The sequence below is a fragment of the Hemitrygon akajei genome, chromosome 20 (genome assembly GCF_048418815.1).
Source record: "Hemitrygon akajei chromosome 20, sHemAka1.3, whole genome shotgun sequence".
NCBI classification, from domain to species: Eukaryota; Metazoa; Chordata; class Chondrichthyes; order Myliobatiformes; family Dasyatidae; genus Hemitrygon; species Hemitrygon akajei.
Genome location: NC_133143.1, coordinates 4,712,937 through 4,728,988, shown reverse-complemented (window position 1 = coordinate 4,728,988; position 16,052 = coordinate 4,712,937). Strand labels below are relative to the sequence as shown.

The 16,052-nt window shown below is 40.0% G+C and overlaps 1 protein-coding gene and 1 long non-coding RNA gene across 8 annotated transcripts in view; one reads left to right on the top strand and one right to left on the bottom strand.

Annotated features, from left to right (window-relative positions):
• Positions 1-16,052, top strand: part of LOC140742197 (uncharacterized) — a 366,178-nt gene that overhangs the window by 300,243 nt on the left and 49,883 nt on the right. The gene's annotated exons all lie outside the window — the stretch shown is intronic.
• The window catches only part of fbxl7 (F-box and leucine-rich repeat protein 7), a 206,529-nt gene that overhangs the window by 163,309 nt on the left and 27,168 nt on the right, over positions 1-16,052 (bottom strand). The gene's annotated exons all lie outside the window — the stretch shown is intronic.

Here is a 16,052-nt window from a genome sequence, read left to right as displayed (position 1 = left end):
GGATGTAAGTAATAACGTCATTTCAATTCAATTTTTTGTGTTAACTACCTGGTCCTGTATTACCACAAGGAACCCTTCTGTTTCTGGGAAGAGATCTCCAACTCTGAGCCACGCATTTGACACATCTTTGTTGACATCTGCTCTGCGCAGATCACGGGGATGTCTTCCATGAATGATCATACTCTTCCATTGGTTAACTTTTTATTCTATAGTGATAATTTCTTCATTTTTCTGGGTTATGCTTTTGTTTATTGGTGTGTATTATCACAATTGCCTATGCTCACGTGCTGAATCCTGCTTTCATTGATAAAAATGTATCCTTTGAAGTTTTGTCTGACGGTTGTTTAATTTTTATGTCTGTTATTCCTCTTTCTCCTTCTGTCCTAGGTAGTGTTAATCTAAGTGCATTCGAGTGGACATGGTGTTTTCTGAAATTTGTCATCTCAGTTCAATTTTTCTTTGTAAATTTTTCAGAATGGTTTTGGACCAAGATATTATGCCAAATGAATACATTAGTACAGATATAGCCAAAGTGTTTCTTGCCTTCGTTATATTTTACTACTGAGTTCTCTCTGTTATACTTTCTTAAGCCTTGAAGTAAATTCTGTGGAAAATTTTCTTTTTATTGCACTATGATCTATTTCCTTTGCTTGGTGATATCCCAGATATACATTTCATATTAATCCTTCAGTTGTACTGTATTCTGCTCGTTTTATATTCTATTAGCTCTATTGCATCTTTCTTTATGTTTAATAATCTGCACTTAGCTAGCCCACAGTTCCTGTTTATATTTTTTTGAAAACAGCTCTACTATTTGAATTAATTGATTTAGCCTTACTGGTTAAGGAGCATATAGTTTCAAATCATCCATGTATAGAAAGTATGTCAAGCTATAAATTGCTTGGTTGTTCCTGATCTGATACCCAAGTTTCATCCGATTCAGTAAAGTAAAGCGGTTTTAAAGCTCGACAGGACAATAGTGGGCTTAGAGAGTTGCCCTGGAAAATGCCTCAGTATATCTTGATATTGCTGGCTGCTCTTTTTTAGCTGTTAATAGATAGGGTGATTATAGTATGCCAATGCTTCATCAGATGTTGTAGGAATTTCACAAGTGTTATTATTTTATTTTCTTTCTTTATGTATTTGCAGTTTGCTGCCTTTTGCATATTGGTTGTTTGTCCATCCGGTTGGGTGCAATCTTTCATTATTCTATTGAGTTTCTTGTATTTTCTGTGAATGCCCACAAGAAAATAAATCGCAGTGTTGCATATGGTGACACACATGAACTTTGATCATAAATTTACTTTGAACATTGATCAGTCCCTGCCTTTTCAAGTGATCATTAATCTAGTCCCTAAAAATTTGTTCAAATAGATTTCCCAGGTGATGTTAGGATTACAGCCTTTTCCTCACTACCGTTATTAAAAGGGAGTGCCAGAAAAGATGTGGTTTCAGAATTTGGCCATTCAGCCCACTGGATCTTCATCATTCAGTAAAGGATGATTTTATTTTTCCATCTCATTATCCTTCTCCTGCCTATTTCCCTCTGGCAACCTTACTAATCAAAACCTACCTCTTCTTTAAATATACCCAGTTGTCTGTGGGAATGACTTCCACCAATTCACCACCACCTTGTTAAATTTGCCATAATCGAGTCATCTGGTAGCATGCCAATGCTTAAAAAAAAAATCAGCCAGCTTCATCGAGTAATGCAGAATGGATAGAGGCCCCTCAGCCTGGTGAGTCTATACAACCACATCTTCCACCCATTTCAACCCATACCTCTCCATGTACCTATCCAGACGCCTCTTAAATTACAAACACGAGGAAATCTACAGATGCTGGAAATTCAAGCAACTCACACAAAATGCTGGTGGAATGCAGCAGGCCAGGCAGCATCTATAGGAAGAAGTACAGTCGATGTTTTGGGCCGAGACCCTTTGTCAGGACTAACTGAAAGAAGTGATAGTAAGAGATTTGAAAGTGGGAGTGGGGGTCTGGTGATGTCATCATCGAGAATGGCAGCTTAAGTCACTATCTCCTCTGGAAAAACGCGTATTAAGCCCCGTTAACCCATCAAATATAGTATTTTTCAAAAGTATTTTGGGGGTGGGGTGGCTCTGTTGGTGAAGAATGATATTCAGTCCCTTGCGAGGGGGGACATAGAATCGGGGGATGTAGAGTCAGTATGGATAGAACTGAGAAATTCTAAGGGTAGAAAGACCCTAATGGAAGTTATCTACAGGCCTCCAAACAGCAGTCTGGATGTAGGGTGTAAGTTAAATGAAGAGTTAAAATTGGCATGTCGCAAAGGTAATGATACAGTTGTCAGGGGGGGATTTCAACATGCAGGTAGACTGGGAGAATCAGAATGGTACTGGACCCCAAGAAAGGGAGTTTGTGGAGTGCCTCCGAGATGGATTCTTAGAACAGCTTGTACTGGAGCCTACCAGGGAGAAGGCAATTCTAGATTTAGTGTTGTGCAATGAACCGGATTTGATCAGAGACCTCGAGGTAAAGGAACCATTAGGAGGTAGTGACCATAATATGATATGTTTTAACCTACAAATTGAGAAGGAGAAGGGAAAATCGGATGTGTCAGTATTACAGTTGAACAAAGTGAACTATGGAGCTATGAGGAAGGAGCTGGCCAAAGTTCAATGGAACAATACCCAAGCAGGGAAGACAGTGAAAAAAAAATGGTAGGTATTTCTGGGAATAATGCAGAAGGTGCAGGATCGGTTCATTCCAAAGAGGAAGAAAGATCCTAAGGGGAGTAAGGGGTGGCTGTGGCTGACAAGGGAAGGAAAGGGCAGTATAAAAATAAAAGAGAAGAAGTATAACATAGCAAAGATGAGCGGGAAACTGGAGGACTGGGAAGCTTTTAAAGAGCAACAGAAGATAACAAAAAAGGCAATACGCCAAGAAAAAATGAGGTACGAAGGTAAACTAGCCAAGAATATAAAGGAGGATAGTAAAAACTTCTTTAGGTATGTGAATAGCAAAAAAATAGTTAAGACCAAAATTGGGCCATTGAAGACAGAAATGGGTGAATTTATTATGAGGAACAAGGAAATGGCAGATGAGTTGAACAGGTACTTTGGATCTGTCTTCACTAGGGAAGACACAAACCATCTCCCAGATGTAATAGTGGCCAAAGGAACTGGGGTAAAGGATGAACTGCAGGAAATTTATATTAGACAAGAAACAGTATTGGATAGACTGTTGAGTCTGAAGGCTGGTAAGTCCCCGGGACCTTATGGTTTGCATCCCAGGGTATTTAAAGAGGTGGCTCTAGAAATCATGGATGCATTGGTAATCATTTTCCAATGTTCTATAGATTCAGGAACAGTTCCTGCTGATTGGAAGGTGGCTAATGTTGTCCCACTTTTCAAGAAAGGAGGGAGAGAGAAAACAGGGAATTATAGACCGGTTAGCCTGACGTCAGTGGTGGGAAAGATGCTGGAGTCAATTATAAAAGAGGAAATTACGACACATTTGGATAGCAGTAGAAGGATCAGTCCTAGTCAGCATGGATTTATGAAGGGAAAATCATGCTTGACTAATCTTCTGGAGTTTTTTGAGGATGTAACTATGAAAATGGACAAGGGAGAGCCACTGAATGTAGTGTACCTGGACTTCCAGAAAGCTTTTGATAAAGTCCCACATAGGAGATTAGTGGGCAAAATTAGGGCACATGGTATTGGGGGCAGAGTACTGACATGGATTGAAAATTGGCTGGCTGACAGGAAACAAAGAGTAGCGATTAACGGGTCCCTTTCAGAATGGCAGGCTGTGACCAGTGGGGTACCGCAAGGTTTGGTGCTGGGACCGCAGCTGTTTACAATATACATTAATGATTTAGATGAAGGGATTAAAAGTAACATTAGAAAATTTGCCAATGACACCAAGCTGGGTGGCAGTGTGAAATGTCGGGAGGATGTTATAAGAATGCAGGGTGACTTGGACAGGTTGGGTGAGTGGGCAAATGTATGGCAGATGCAGTTTAATGTGGATAAGTGTGAGGTTATCTACTTTGGTGACAAGAACAGGAAGGCAGATTACTATCTAAATGGAGTCACGTTAGGAAAAGGGGAAGTACAACGAGATCTAGGTGTTCTTATACATCAGTCAATGAAAGCAAGCATGCAGGTACAGCAGGCAGTGAAGAAAGCTAATGGCATGTTGGCCTTCATAACAAGGGGAGTTGAGTATAGGAGCAAAGAGGTCCTTCTGCAGCTGTACAGGGCCCTGGTGAGACCCCACCTGGATTACTGTGTGCAGTTTTGGTCTCCAAATTTGAGGAAGGACATTCTTGCTATTGAGGGAGTGCAGCATAGTTTCACGAGGTTAATTCCTGGAATGGCGGGACTGTCATATGTTGAAAGATTGGAGCGACCGGGCTTGTATACACTGGAATTTAGAAGGATGAGAGGGGATCTGATTGAAACATATAAGGTTATTAAGGGATTGGACACGCTGGAGGCAGGAAGCATGTTCCCGCTGATGGGTGAGTCCAGAACTAGAGGCCACAGTTTAAGAATACGGGGTAGGCCATTTAGAACAGAGATGCAGAAAAACTTTTTCACCCAGAGAGTGGTGGATATGTGGAATGCTCAGCCCCAGAAGGCAATGGAGGCCAAGTCTCTGGATGCATTCAAGAGAGAGTTAGATAGAGCTCTTATAGATAGCGGGGTCAAGGGATATGGGGAGAGGGCAGGAACGGGGTACTGATTGTGTATGATCAGCCATGATCACAGTGAATGGCGGTGCTGGCTAGAAGGGCCGAACAGCCTACTCCTGCACCTACTGTCTATTGTCTATGGTCTATTTGAACTAATAAGAGGGACAAGAATGGGGAAAAAGAATGGAAATAAAAAAGCGACACTGTGGAGCCTGCGGCCGAGAGAGGTGCAGCGAGCGGCTCTCCTACCCGACCCTGTGCTAGCGAGGTAGACGATGGGTCTTGTTCAGGCGAAGCGGCAAGTATGATCGAAATTTTGAAAGAGATAAGGGATTTCCAGAAAGATATAAAACAGCAGCTACATGATATTAAGTCAGAGCTCGCCAACGTCAATCAAAAAATAGCGGTGGCAGAGACTCGAATTGAGAAGGAAGATCGCATTCAAAACGTGGAACGGATACTGAGTAAGACAATAAAAATATTAAATCAACAAGAAGGTAAACTGCTTGACCTGGAGGGAAGATCATGGTGGAAAAGTATCAGAATATACAATGTTCCCGAAGGAGCGGAGGGCTTGTCTATGACGGAGTTTGTCAGAAAGTTGCTGCGGGACGCGCTGTAGCTTCCCTCGACTATGGAGCTGGAAATTGAGAGGGCGCATTGTCCCAAAGCCTACCCGAGGCAGAGAAGATAAGCCACGCTCAGTAATAATTAAATTCCTTCAATACAGTACTAAGGCGGAGATTCTACGAGGGGCCTGGGGTAAGAAGAGGGTGTCCTAGGACAATAAATTAATATATTTTGACCAAGATTACCCCCCCCCCCCACCACGGTCCTGCAGAAAGGTAAAGAATACTCTGAAGTAAAGTGAATATTAAAACAAGGAAAGATTAGATTTCAAACTCCGTACCCTGCTAAACTTCAAGTGTTTTATGAAGACGGGACGCGGTTGTACCAGACAATGGAAGAGGCGACTACAGACATGAAGGCCAGAGGGTTGCCCGTCAGCGTGATCAAACCGAGAGAAAGCCAGGCAGAGGAATTATACCGCTCCGCTTGGGAAATAGTGTGAGAATCTAGAAGGCAGGAGACGGGAGGAGGCCGAGAGAATTATATCAAGAAGAGACTGGGAGTTTTCCAAAGACAGCCCTCACCCCCTCCAGAAGAGCCATAAGGTTTGGCTAACTTTAAAAATGTTGAGAAGCTAAACGGAAGCAAAAGTAGACAGTGATATACCTATCTCGAGAAATACTTATTATAATGTGGATTTTATATTACTTAGTAGTTATTCTTTATTCGCTCACTTACTCCTTTTTCCCCACCAAAATGAGAATAAACATGTGTGCATATATGTGTATGTATGTAATACATATGTGTGCATATACATGTATGTATGTAATATATATGTGGGTGTATGTATATAGGAGGAGTACACAGGGAAATCTTTTCTGTGTAATGGATTTGTTCACTGACTTTTATGAATACTGCAATGGGGGCCCTTAACTCACAAGTAGGAGGGGTTATCCCCCACAGCTAGACATTTCCTCTAGCTCAACGCAGGGTCATCTACCAGAGACCTCAGCCTTGGAATCACACCTTCACTGCTTAGTTTTATTCTGCTAATTTCAACGATACATTGACAGATAAATACAGATGGCTAAGGACAAAGTAAAATTCATATCTTTTACTGTCAATGGGCTATTAAATCCAATCAAACGTAACAGAATTTTATCCAAAATGAAAAAAGAACAAGCCCATGTAGTACATTTAAAGGAAACTCATTTAAGTGATAAGGAGCATAGAAAATTAAAGAGAATGGGCTTCACTAATCTGTTTTTTCTCCTCACATAAATCAGGAAATAGGAGAGGAGTTGTTATTCTTATATCAAGTAAACTAAATTTTGAAAAAGTATTTGAAATGGGAGATAAAGAGGGCAGATATATTCTGGTAAGGGAGAATATAGACGGAAATTCAGTTACTCTATTAAATATATACGCACACCCAGGAAGTGATATTGGTTTCTTTCAGAAAATTACTGTTATTATGGTAGCGGAAACAGAAAGTCTCCTGATACGTGGGGAACACTTAAATTTACAATTACAACCAAACTTAGACTCTTCCAATAGAAAAACCTATGAAACAAAATCCTATTTACCGTAGATTCCGGACTACAGAGCGCACCTGATTAAAAGCCGCTGGCTCTAATTTTAGAAATAAAATCAATTTTTTACTTGTACAGGCCGCACCGGATTTTAGGCCGCACCGGATTTTCAGCCGCAGGTGTCCCACGTTGTAATATGAGATATTTACACAGAAAGATATTACACGTGAGGATTTTTTAACTTTTAATTAAATCCATATGGTAACATAAACAAATACATATTGCAAATGCTTTTTTTCGAACCGTGCCTGTAACGCGGCTACTTTTAAATATACGTTGCATATACTTTTTTACTGAACAACATTCCAATATCTCCTAACGACTGGTAAAAAATATATATACTGCAGCCTACCAGGAAAAGTTATTGATCGCCTTTAACTTAAAAGCAGCGTTCGCTCAGATCCAAAGCCGCTCCGCCGCTCGCCCCCTCCTTCCCGTTTATCGCAAACCGGTATCCCACAAGACGCGGCGAAACCGGGTGTGACGTCATAGCATCCCGCGATGTAGTACAGAAAACAAATATAGTTAAAACTCTTCTAACTTTAACTAGAAAATGAATTACTAAACGAAAATATTATAAACTAAATAACTGCCATAAAGGCAGCACAATGCTTTTCTTCGAGTGTTTTCCATGTTGATGAGGGTGAGTACAAATGACTGATTTACAATAATTTAATTGTGAAAGTGCGCTTGATTTATCGTACAATTTCATTGGACCTCTGTGAACTACTCATCAATTTTATTGGTCTACTGTTACGAGGCAAAATGTTTTTGGCGGCATGAAAAAAATAATGTATTAGCCGCTCCGTATTAAAGGCCGCAGAGTTCAAAGCTGTTCAAAATGTGGGAAAAAAGTAGCGGCTTAAAATCCGGAATCTACGGTACATAAGAAAGTTAATACACTTTTTGAGGATGTTGGTTTAATTGATATATGGAGGGACCTTTTCCCCGACAGAAGGGATTACACTCATTATTCTGCTCCCCATTCTGTATATACAAGAATAGACTATTTCATAACATTTGGAAAAGACAAAGACAAAATAAACACCTGTGGAATTGGGACAATCGATGTAAGTGACCATGCACCTATATATTTATCTGTTGATTTTGACCTAGAACCAAAGAATACTATTTGGAATCTAAATTCAACCCTACTCAATGATCCGTACTTTAAGGAACAAATTTAAAAAGAAATTGGTCTCTACTTAGAATTTAATAATAATGGAGGGGTTTCACCTCCCATTTTATGGAATACTCTGAAGGCTGTCTTAAGAGGGAAAATTATAGTGATATCTTCATATAAGAAAAAAATAAGGAATAAAACATTAGAGGAATTACAAAATAGGCTGCAGGAACTAGAGAAAAAAAAACACAAATTGAATTTGGCACAGGATACATTGGGGAAATTAAAATTAGGAATGAAATTGATAGTTTGGCTACGCAAGAAATCAGGAAAAATTTAATGTTTCTAAAACAGAGACATTATGAAAGTGGATCAAAGTCTATGAAAATACTGGTGTGGAAACTGAAAAAAAAAACAGAAAATAAAATTCATAGAATTAGGGACCCACGAACAAAAATTATTAAAAAATAAGCTACGCGAATTTCAGGAAGCTTTTGAAGTGTTTTACAAAACTCTATATTCCAAAGCTCCAGGGGGAAGCATAACCCAAATTGACACCTTCTTGAATTCTCTAGAGTTACCCACTTTAAGTGAAGAACAAAATAGAACGATGACTGCTGACATAACTGAAGTTGAATTAAAAGCTACATTTAGTAGGCTTAAATTAAGAAAGTCACCAGGATCAGATGGGTATACGGCAGAGTGGTACAAAGAATTTAAAAATGAGTTAATTCCTGTTTTACTCCCCACACTGAACTGAACTGGGCTCTAAAAAAGGCACAAATGCCACCCAGTTGGAAGGAAGCGATAATCTCAGCTATACCGAAAGAAGGCAAGGATAAAATGGAATGTGGGTCATTTAGACCAATATCCGTTCTTAATGTAGATTATAGATTATTTACCTCCATCATGGCCAAACGATTAGAGGAGTTTCTACCCATACTGATACGTAACCATCAGACAGCTTTTATACGACAACGCCAGACACAAGACAATATTCGAAGGACGCTTCTCATTATAGATCATATTCAAAAAAATAAAATCAAAACAATAGTGATAAGTGTGGACGCTGAAAAGGCATTTGATTCGGTTAATTGGAATTTTCTTTACAGAGTTTTACATAGATCTGGTTTCCAAGACACAATTAGTAAAACTATACAGACACTATATGACAACCCTACTGCTAGGATTAAAATCAATGGATATTTATTAAATAGTCTTACCCTAGAAAGGGGCACGAGACAGGGTTGTGCATGGTCACCGCTACTTTTTGCATTATACCTGGACCCATTAGCTCAATACATCAGACAAAATGAAGATATCAGGGGAATTACTATTAAAGGGACAAAGCATAAATTGGCTTGTTACGCGGATGACATGTTGATCTATCTAGGGCAGGGGTCGGCAACCCGCGGCTCCAGAGCCACATGCGGCTCTTTCATCTCTGTGCTGCGGCTCCCTATGGCTTTGGAAAATAAATGATGAGTATTTAATTAAAATGTATTTTATGTTAGTTTGTTAGTTTTTGAAATGTAGTTCTAAATTTGAAGATTATGGTGATCTTGTACAATCTAAATAAAACGTGTTTTTTGTCGCTATTAATATACGTCACCACTGCCAATGCCTGACACCCACCAGTGCACGATTTCTTTAATTTTTCGATCCAAGGTAGGCTAACTATGGAGAATTCTAAAAAAAGAACAGTGACTGAAGAAAACAGAACGTTTAATGATACGTGGGCAGATTCATTTGCTTTCACTGCTGACGAGACTGGTTTACCGGTATGCTTAATATGCAATGAGAAACTAGCAAACAACAAAAAGTCAAATGTCACAAGACATTTCCAGAATAAACACGCAGCCTTTGTTCAAAAATATCCGGATGGAGATGGAGAAAAAAAGCCGTTTCGGAACTGATGCGGAAGGTTGATCTGAAAAATCATTTCAAGAAGTGGATGAAGTCTGGAAAATCAACTACATATGCTAGTTTTGTTGCCGCTCAGGAAATAGTCAGGCACGGGAAGCAGTTTACAGATGGTGAATATATAAAAGAATCTTTCATTAAGATTTCAGAACATCTATTCATGGACTTTAAAAACAAGAGTGAAATTGTGCAGAAAATTTGGGATATGCCCCTCTCTGCAAAGACTGTCAAAGACAGAACCATAAAAATGGCAGACGACATCACAAGACAGCAAATTAAAGACATCAATTCAGCTGTGGCCTACTCGATTGCCTGTGACGAGTCTAAAGACAAAGGTGATATTGAACAAATAGCGCTGTTCTGCCGGTATGTAAACTCTGCCAGGCCACAGGAAGAAATGATTGAGTTGATACCTCTAAAAGGCCAAACACGGGGGGAGGACATCTGTGAGGCTGTCTTGAATTGTTTAAGAACCAAAGGAATAAAGATCACCCACCTGGTGTCAGTAGCTACTGATGGGGCACCAAGTATGACAGGAGCGCACAAGTGATTTGTGGTTTTACTGCAGAAGTCGCTGGACAGAAAGCTGCTGACTTTTCACTGCATCTTGCACCAAGAGGCACTGTGCGCTCAAACATTTCCTCCGGAATGCACAGAAGTAATGGATGTTGTCATTCAGATTGTCAATAAAATAATGGCAAAAAGTTCAAATCACCGTCAATTCCGTTTGTTACTGGACGAGCTGGAAAGCGCATATTCTGATCTCCTGCTGCACAACAAAGTCCGGTGGCTGTCCAGAGGGGAGGTGTTGAAACGCTTTGTCGCGTGTCTGGAAGAAGTGAAAACTTTCCTGGGCAGCAAAGGGCTCACCTTTCCTGAGCTGGAAAAGCCAGAGTGGCTGGAAAAGCTACACTTCATGGTAGACATGACAGCACACCTGAACACGCTGAACACAGCTCTTCAGGGGAAAGGACGCAGAGCCCTGCACATGTTGGAGGATGTTTTGGCATTCGAGCGCAAGTTGACAGTGCTTGCCAGAGATTTACAGAAAGGCACATTGTCTCACTTCCCCAATTTGAGAGAGTTCAAACAAGCTCACGACATGATAAATTCGGAGTATTTACATTCTTCAATCATCGCAATGCAAACATCGCTTGGGAAACGCTTCTGTGAGTTCAGAGAGGAAAAAAACACATTATCCTTCCCGGTCACTCCCCTAAGCATCTATCCATCCCTACTGAATACGACTGCATTGGCAGGTGTGAGTCAACCTGATCTTGAGATGGAACTGGCCGACATAGCCGACAAAGACATATGGGTGTCCAAGTTTAGACGCTTGACAGCAGACCTTGAAGATGTTACCCGTCAGAAGGCCGTTCTTGCTCAGAATCACAAATGGAGTGATATTGAAAACCTCCCCAAACCGGACAAACTTGTGTTCGAAACATGGAATGCTATCCCCGACATTTATGTAAACATTAAAAAGTATGCGCTTGGAGTCCTGTCGATCTTTGGATCCACCTATGTATGTGAGCAGGTGTTCTCCAACATGAACTTTACTAAAAACAAACATCGTGCACGCCTCACAGATGACAGCTTGCGATCCTGTGTAAAGATGAAGGTGACGTCATACAGCCCTGATGTGCAGATGCTGTGCGCTGAGGTCCAGGAGCAGAAATCCCATTAACCAAGTATGATAAATATTTTAATTGCCTATTATTTTACATATATTCATATTTTTTCATTGTTCAGTGAAATAGTCCTTTTATTTTTCAGGTTGACAGCTGGCTGACGTTATTTTTGGTTTGCTGCTGGCGGACAATTTAAGTTCGGCGTTTTTCATAACTAGAAGAAGGACTCAAATAGACATTGAGTATTTTACTTAAAAGTAACCTTCAACCCAACATCTTTTTTTTGGAGTTCAAAATATTTTTGTTGCATGCAGAAATGTAATTTCGTTTTCTCTGCAGGAGTTCATCGATTTCATAAATGCAACACATTATAGTTTGTTTATACATAGCATAAAGGCAAAAAAAAACGTTGTATGCAGTGTTATTTCATTTTAAATGTCAAACGGGTTCTGTGGCTCCCAGTGTTTTCTGTGGGAAATGGGTCCAAATGGCTCTTTCAGTGGTAAAGGCTGCCGACTCCTGATCTAAGGCAACCAACATACTCTTTACCTAAATTGATGCAATCCTTTGAACAATATGGTCAATTATCAGTATACAAGATCAACATAGATAAAACCCAATGACTTTCATATTACTATAGCCCACCAAGAGAAATTGCAAGTAGATATCCCTGGGCATGGTAAACAGAGTCTTTCAAATATTTGGGCATCATTATGCCAGCAGATTTGGCAAAATTATCAGAATGTAATTATCAGCCCTTATATTAAAAAATTAAGTAAGATATGGCAAGATGGAACCTGATTCCTTTCTTCAGTCTCAGTACAAGGATTGAGTCTATTAAAATGAATATACTGCCCAGGTTGTTATATCTCTTTCAGACCCTACCAATAGAGATGAATCAAAATCAATTCAATGAATGGAAAAAAATGTTACCAAGGTATATTTGCCAGGGTAAAAGGCCTAGAGTTCGTCTCAAAACTTTGCAATTAGCAAAGGAAAAGGGGGGATGGGGCCTACCTTCTCTAAGAGATTATTATTTTGCAGCACAGTTGAGAGCTGTGATATGTTGGTGCAACCCATCATATGACGCTCAATGGAAAAACATTGAGGAGCGGGTACTTCCCATCCCCATACAAGCAATTTTGGCTGATAACAACCTGCAAAGGTACATAAATACTATTGATAACCCGTGGGTGAAATTGACTCTTAAAATATGGAAAACTACCATAAAAGAATATAATCTAGAGGGAGATATTGAAATTCTTAAATGATGTTCAGTTTTGAAATACTTAAACAGAAATACTTATTAGAAAAACAAGATTTTTTAATCGGTATTTACAGATGCGATATGTTAATAAGACGCTTAAAAATGTAACCAAGGCAAATACATGCTTGATAGAGCTATTCAGAAAAGCATATAATTGAGATAACAGTAGTAGATTCATTTCAAGCATGTATAAGGGGTTGTCAAATCTTAAAACACATTCGACTTCATACACTAAAACAAAATGGGAGAAGGAAGGAGGGATAATTATATCTGAGGAAGAATGGACAACAATATGGAGATATCAATGGAAGTGTACCAGTTCAAAGAAATAGAGGGAGTTTGGATGGAAAAACTTGATAAGATATTTTATTACACCCTCTCAGAAATCCCATTATGTAGTAACCTCCCTGTTTGCTGGAGAAATTGTGGAAATCAAAATGCAAATCATTGTATTTTTTGGGACTGCCCTGTTTTTTGGGACTGACTATTGGAGGGGGATACACAATGCCCTACAAGACATCTTTAAATGTGAAATATCCTTAGAGAGTAAGACCATATATTTTGGATATATACCTCAAGAATGGTTGAAAAGGGATAAATATTTAATGAATATACTGTTGGTGGCTGGTAAAAAGACTCTTACTAGGAAATGGTTATCACAGGAGAGCCCAACTTTAAATGCATGGATGGAAATTACAATGGACATTTACAAAATGGAGAAGATAACAGCATCTGTTAATCATAAGCTGGAACAATTTGATTCATATTGGGAAAAATGGTTCAACTACATAATGCCTCACAGGCCTGATTTTATTCTCACAAATCAATGAATATATGTTGTAAAACTCCCTACTTGTACACAGTTTTTTCCTTTTGCTTGTTTTTCTCTCCACTCTTTTCTATAAGTGTATGCTGCAGATAAATACTATGTGGAGATTTGTGACATAAATGATTATATGATATATATGTACAATGTCTGAAATACACCTTATGGAAATGTTTGTTTGATGATGAACTTCAATAAAAAATAAATTACAAAAAAAAATGGAAGTGGGAGGGGGAGGGGAGATCCAAAATGATAGGAGAAGACCGGAGGGGGTGGGATGAAGCTAAGAGCTGGAAAGTTGATTGGCAAAAGTGATACACAGCTGGAGAAGGAAGAGGATCATGGGACGGGAGGCCTAGGGAGAAAGAAAGGGGGAGGTGAGCACCAGAGGGAGATGAAGAGCAGGCAAGGAGTGATTGTGAGAGGGTCAGAGAGAAAAGAAATTTTCAAATTGAGGTTGTTATCAGCCAAAATTGCCTGTATGGGGATGGGAAGTATCCGCTCCTCAATGTTTCACTTTCAGATCTCTTACTAACTCTTCTTTCAATTAGTCCTGACGAAGGGTCTCGGCCCAAAACGTCGAGTGTACTTCTTCCTATAGATGCTGCCTGGCCTGCTGCGTTCCACCAGCATTTTGTGTGTGTTGCCTCTTAAATTATACTACTGTACCAACATCAATCATTTCCTCTGGCAGCTCATTCCATGTATTCAGCACCCCCTGCATGCAAGAGTTGCCCCTCAGGTCCCTTTTCATTGTTTTCCACCGACTCTAAATCTATGCCCCTAAGCTTTAGATTTTTTTTACCCTGGGGAGAAACTTCTGAACCTTATTGGAATCAAAAGCAGGTTTATTATCACTGACATATTTGATGTCAAGTTTATTGTTTTGTGGCAGTAGTACAGCGCAAAAGCAAAAATAGCTATAAAGTTACAAAATAAAATATAAAAAACAAGAGACTGTTTATGGATCTTTCCAAAATCTCATGGCAGAGGGGATGCAGCTGTTCTTTAATCACTGAGTGTGGGTCATCAGGCTTCATGTCTTCACTGATGGCAGTGACAAGAAGAGGGCATATCCTGGATGATGATGGCTAGTAGTGAGAAAAGCCATCTTCCTGTGGCATTGCCTCTTGAATGAGAGGGCCATGCCCATGCTGGAACTGGCTGAGTCTACAAACCCCAGGCAGCCTCTTGTTTGTGCACTAGGGTCTCTACACCAGGCTGTGAAGCAAACAGTCAGGATGCTCTCCACCAAACATTTATTTGATGACACACCGGATATTCTCAAACTCCTAACTCTTTCATTACAGGGAAGTTACTGGCATGGATAGCAGAATGGCTGACAGGCAGGAGGCAGCCAGTGCGAATAAAAGGGGCCTTTTCTGGTTGGCTGCCATTGACTAGTGGTGTTCCTCAGGGGTCTGTATTGGAACCACTACTTTTCACATTGTTTGTCAGTGATTTAGATAATGGAATTGTTGGCTTTGTGGTAAAGTTTGTGGATGAAACAAAGACAGGTGGAGGGGTAGGTAGTGCTGTGGAAGCAATGCGACTGCAGCAGGTCATAAAATTGGAAGAATTGACAAAAAAGTGGCAGACAGAATATGGTGTTGGAAAATGCATGATAATGCATTTTGGTAAAAGGAACAATAGTGTGGACTAGTATCTAAATGCAGAGAAGGTTTGAAAATCAGATGTGCAGATGGGCTTAGGAGTCCTCATGCAAGACTCAGAAGGTTAATTTACAGGATGAGTCTGTGGTAAAGGAGGCATATATTTGTGTCTGTGCCATATTATTTCAAAGGGGAAAGAATATAAAAGCAAGGAGATAACATTGAGCCTTTTTAAGACACTGACGAGGCCACATTGGGAGTACTGTCAACAGTTTTGACCCCCATATCTCAGAAAGGATGAGCTGAAATTGAAGAGAGTCCAGAGGAGGTTCACAAGAATAATTCTGGAAATTAAGTTAACACATGAGGAGCATTTGGCAGCTTTGGGCCTGTGCTCACTGGAAGTTAGAAGAATATTGGGGGGGAGGGGGGAATCTCAACCTACTGAATGTTGAAAGTACTGGATTGGGTTGGTGTGGAGAGGATGTTTCTGATGGTGAGGGTATCCAGACCTAGAGACCACAGACTCAAAATTGAGAGGTGACCTCTTAGAACAGAGGTAAAGAGGAATTTTGTTAGCCAGAGAGTAATAAATCTGTGGAATGCTTTGCCAGACTGTGGTGGAGGCAGTTTACCTTTGCCAGGTCCTGCCAATTTTAATGAAATTTGCCTTCCACCAATTTAAGTCTTTATTCCTAGTCTATCATCACTTTTCCATAATCATTTTAAAACAGAATTGTGGTCACTTTCTCTAAAATCCTCCCCCAGTCCATCCTACCGGTAGGCTACATTCCCCAAAATAATTTCTACTAATGCCCCATCC